The sequence below is a fragment of the Pteropus vampyrus genome, unplaced genomic scaffold, assembly GCF_000151845.1.
Source record: "Pteropus vampyrus isolate Shadow unplaced genomic scaffold, Pvam_2.0 Scaffold64, whole genome shotgun sequence".
Taxonomy (NCBI): domain Eukaryota; kingdom Metazoa; phylum Chordata; class Mammalia; order Chiroptera; family Pteropodidae; genus Pteropus; species Pteropus vampyrus.
Window position 1 is genome coordinate 5,140,075 of NW_011888845.1, and position 5,532 is coordinate 5,145,606.

Here is a 5,532-nt window from a genome sequence, read left to right on the forward strand (position 1 = left end):
TGTTAAATGTAATAGTGAAGCATGGCCAGTTTTCTAATATAGGGCATTCATTAAACTAGGAAGCATTTAGAGAGTAAGAGATCAGTTGTGAACTTGCTGTAACAGGATGAGTAAAAGATGGAGTGTCTGAATGATGGAATGATAATACTTAAGGAAAAGAGGAAGATGTAAGAGCTAAAAGAGGTATAATAGATGTTACATAGTTATATTAAACTATTTGTGATGATGAAAGCTGTATATATCAGGAGATAAAAGCAGACGCTACCTGTGTTAAAAATTTTCCCTAGAACTTGTATCTTTGTGGCCTTTTCCAAGTTTTCTTTCTTTGTCTATGGAGTTCATTTTTCTCATCTGTAAAATTTTATAATAAAAATTTAGTAACTATCTTATAGAATGTTATGAAAATAAAGCAAGTCAAAATATATGAATCACTTAGAATGATACCTAAATTAATAAACATTAGAAATAGCTATTTTTATGAGAGATAGCGAATGACATCCTGCTTGGAAGATAAAGAAGGTAGAAAAACTGCCACAAATTGAGAGAGAGGAAGGGAAGGAGGGAGAGAGAGAGAGAGTGAGAATGAAAGTTTCTAAAAAAAAATTGAACATGTAAGTGATTCACCTCCAACTATACTCAGACTCTAAATAAACTCATTTCCCAATGTCCTTGACTGCATGCATGTCATTACCATCCTTATTTAAGCAATATCAGAACTTTACAATTACTTTGACCCACCTCTCTTCTTCCTTTCTTTTGTCAAGACAGTTACTAAGATTTATTATTTTTGGAAACAAACAAAGCACTCTCATCAGTTGCTCTTACATTGTCACTTCCAAATCTCAGTCCAAGCTGTCATTAGAACTTGTCTAGGATAAAGGTAATAGTTCTAAGCCGGTTTGCCTGTCATACCTGCTCGTTATGAGATTTGACAGATAGGTTCTTTTACTATGTCTCCCCTCTGCCTAAACTTTCCAGGATAATCTATTTCTCCTATAACACTTTCATTCCTATACTTCTATTTTGCCTATGAATCCTTTTCTATACCTTTCTGCTTACCCTATTCTTTCCTACGGGTTCCTCTTTGCCTCACAATCACTTTGTGCCCATTCGACTTCAAGGCTCATGTTTTTCTGCTTGCCTGAAATATATTTATTAATTCCTCAACCATGTAAAATGCCCAAATTATATTTATTCTTCTAGAGTCAGGTCACCAACTCAATTTAGAAGTGTGAAGAACAGATATGTATTTTGAATGAAGAATGCTCCTGTTTAAATTGGCTCAAACAAGGATTACAGTTAGAAACCCTTCGACTAGGTAAAGCTTTAGAGTCTGCAAAGCAATCACAGGCCCTTGTGACAAACTTTTGCAGTCCATTGTATACCATGTGAGTCAAATATATTCTTATAATATTGCCCTCTAAATAGATAGCAAGACTTGAGGCTAGAGATTCTCATTGTGTCTATTACTAATACTAATACAGCATCCGGCAAATACTAGTAATGCTTTAATATATATTTAGTTAAACCAGGATTTGAGGCACCCCTCAGAATTTAGTGGAAGTGATAATGAATTATAAAGTTATAATTATCAGGCATAATAAAATCACCCACTTTCATAATTCATTATTTTTAACATGTTATAAATCCTTTAGAATATATAATAAACAGATTTCAAAATTTTATTGACAACTTTAAATTTATTAAATAGAAAATCTAATCCAAGACAAAAATATAGACTTGTTGCTGTTGCGAACTAAGAATTTGAAATAACTATACAGCATAATTTTAAAAAGAAAGATTAGCTGCCACAAATATCTAAAAATGTGTTTGACTTTATGAAAGTGTATAATTATAACCCTGAATATTATAATTCCTCTGAAAATGGCAACAAGGGAACTATAGACATCCAAAATGTTTTTTGAATGATTTCTTAAAGAACAATGGCAAAAGAAAATATATAATAACTGGTAGAATAGGAGAGGGAAGCAAACAAGACTGAACTCTACTGAGATCTATTCAGAATTAACATCAGCTTTGTAATAGTGTGAGTTCACTACAATAAAAAATATAAATATCTCTTTTATACAGAGACATTCTTCATGTCATCAGTAGAATGAGGTAAAGAAAATTAAGTCAGAGCCTTTGTGCCCTAAGAATTAACTTTTGCAGTGCTCGCTTCAGCAGCACATGTACAAGAATTGGAACGATGCAGAGATTAGCATGGCCCCTGCTCAAGGATGACACTCAAAAATTAACTTTTGCAATGTAACCAACAAGCACCAACAGTATCCACTTGCAGATAGAACTGAATAAAAGGCAAGAGAAATATGGTAGCTTTTTAAAATTTTCATAGCTAAAACTAAACTGTTTAATTCAAAAGTTTTAATTTTTAATTTAAAAAATAATTTCCTTGCTACCTTTTTTTTTCCATATTATGAAATGAAAATTTCTTACTAAATTTTCAATATTTATAAATACCCCATGGTATCAGTTTAAAAAAGCAAATGATTAATCAGAAATTCAGGTTTTATATAAATAATATATGTTTTTTCCTCCATGGATACCTTATCCTCAGAGGACATATTTAATTTACCTTTGCATTTCCCACTGTCTCAATTAAAATGTATGTTAACCAAATATACAAATGAATTCATACTAAATAATGAAAGTAAATATTACCTCTTCTAGAAGAAAAAAATTTCGATAAGAAAAGTAACTTTTTAAAATTTAATTTTATTATTAGTTTCAAGTATACAGTACATTGGTTAGATGTTTATATAGTTTATGAAATGATCCACCTGATTACTCTATGTTCCCTCTGGCTCTACACATAGCCATGACATTACTGCTAACTGCATTCCCTGTGCTGTGCTCCCCATCCCCGTGACCATCTATCAACTATTAATTTGTACTTCTTTAACCTTTCGCCTCTTTATAATAAGGTACTTTTTACATGTTTTTTTTTTTAATGTTTGTATATTTTCAAAACAATATTTGAAGGAAAAATAAAAATCTAATATCTTCTAAGACTCAGAAAATATATTATTAAATCTTCCAGTGGAAATTAAATTATATTTATTGAAATGGCAAATATATTTAGAAGTGTTTACTATTAAAACTAGAGAATAATTAATGATTCATGGCATATAAAATAAAAGAAAAAAGTGTAAATAACAAAAAATATATTCAGGGAAAAAAATGTTTAATGCCTGACTCTATTTATGTGTTGCCTATGCTCATTTTAACTAGTGCAACTTAACTTGACACATTGTATTGTTTTTCTCCCCGAAAATTAGTCATCATACATTTCTACAAAGCAAAGAAAGGGGTATTAAATCCAGCAAGCATAGCAGACATCTAATTTGCCTAATTTCCCATTAATGTTTTTTCTAATGGTAAAATTTATTTGAGTTTTTTCTGACCTGGAATACTCTTTAGCTTCCATTTCAATCTATCTAGATCATTTGTATTCTTTAAGGCTTCATTCAAGACCAAACTTTCTTGCTAGTGAAGCACAGGTAGTTCTAAGCTATTGTAATCTTCCAACCCAAGTTGAGATCCTCACTTAGGATGTGACTTTAGAATATGTGACTACAAAGCCCAGGTAGAAGAAGCTAGCATAGAGCTGGAATCTAAGAAAGTTGATGAGACGTTGTCTGATCCAGGACTCTTGGCTCCATGGGAATTACATTGTCACCTACACACTTTATCACAGATGGCCATGTCTAGCCCACACCAGAGTGAAAAAGAATTCCTGGGAAATCTGCTGTTCATTTTCTCAACATCAAAATGATATAAATATTTGCTCAGTCTGTTGAGAGAACTAAGCTGGCTATTTCTGCTATCTTACATGTGACAGTGATTTATGAGCGTGCCACATAAATCACATCAGGATCAAACAGTTTTAAAGTCGTAACAGGATAATCAACATTAGTGTCTTAGAAATTGACATATTTACCTAAGTTATCGAGAGTTTCTGCCTACATTAACCATATTTGATGCTTATAACTCTTCTGTAAGGAAACGTTCATTTTGTAGGTTGGAAACAGGCCCAGAGAAGACAAAGAACATAACATTTAATAAAATGGAACCAAAGGATTTGAGGCCACATGTCCCAATTTTAAGTGTAGTAATTTTTCCAATCCAGTTGTATTAACAGGAACTAGAGGTATGAACAAACTAAAGGAAACATCCAGGCCCAAGCCACAGTCAGGGACAGGTTTGTACATCCATTCAGTCTCTCATTCATTCACTCATTCAACTAACAACTAATTATTTGGATTCCATTAAGTGCTAAGTGTGAGTTAAAGGAGTGAGTAAAAGAAACGTATAGTAGAATGTCAGAAACAATGAGCCGAGAGGGAAACAAGAAATTACACAACTATGTGGTACACAGTACTATAGGGAAGAAGAATACAGTCTTTGAAGCAGTACATTTTGCCTGGGAAGGACAAATAAAAAATATAAAATCTCTTTTATACAGAGTAAGTTTCCTTTGTCAGAGAAGACGTCTCAGACCAGGTGGTGAAAGTCTGAGAATATATCTAAGATATTTGGACTTTACTCTATAGAAAATAATGAACTAACTCATGAGGCTTTTGAGGCTTTTAATCAGGTGAATGTCATGACCAGATTGCATTAAAGAAAATAATAACTTTAGCTGCTCTGTGGAGAATGGTTTGAGGAGACACAAGCCAGGAAATCAGTCTCAAGAGACCAAGTGAGAGACAATTTCCTATTTTCACAAGGAGGGGGATGATGAGGATAGAATGCACAGAAATACGTTCAATTCAGAAAGTGAATTTTATACCTAGAATGCAGAAGATCGTCTTTGTTACATGTGAGTCTTTCTAGAACTACATGAGTAAGAAAAGTACTCAACTCCGCTATATTCTAGTGAAGATCTTCTTGGCCATGTGTCTCCCAGAATAAGCAGAAACAATACTTTCCTTCAGTAGCAGCTGTCTGCTCTGGCAACTATGGACTTCCCTGGTATCCTGGTTCTTATTATAGACCCCTTGTGCTGTAGAGAGGATGGTTCTGGTGAGAAGGAAAAACACTCCTTTCTTCCAATTCTTCTTGGAAGATATTAATCAGAGAGAGATATAAAAGTTAAATATAGGGAGAAGGGGAGATTTCACAGTCATGTCTGATGTGATGCAACATTGACTCTGGTCAGATTGTTGAGATCTAATTCAGTGAGGATAAAATGCAATGGGATGAAGGAGCTGGCCTCATAAATAATGTGGGATTATTGAAAGGGACTTATCGATATGGAAAGACTGCAAGAGAGATTCTCAAAAGTGATGACATATATACAAAGTACATAATAAAATATCCTTTTAATGAAATATTATTAACAGTCAAATGTTCTACATTTCTGTCATAAAGTAGCTTTTTCTTTTTAATTTGGCCCTATTTCCCTTACAAATTAAGAATTAGGCTTTTGCTTGTTATTTATAACTTCACCTCCCTCTTTTAGCTGTGAGCAAATTTTCCCTTTTTATGGGCTAATGGAAAGTCCCTGTA

At 33.0% G+C, this 5,532-nt stretch overlaps 1 pseudogene; it reads left to right on the plus strand.

Moving 5' to 3' along the window:
• The first annotated feature begins 2,171 nt into the window (after positions 1 to 2,171).
• LOC111740493 lies at positions 2,172 to 2,263 on the plus strand (annotated as a pseudogene).
• The last annotated feature ends 3,269 nt before the right edge of the window (positions 2,264 to 5,532 follow it).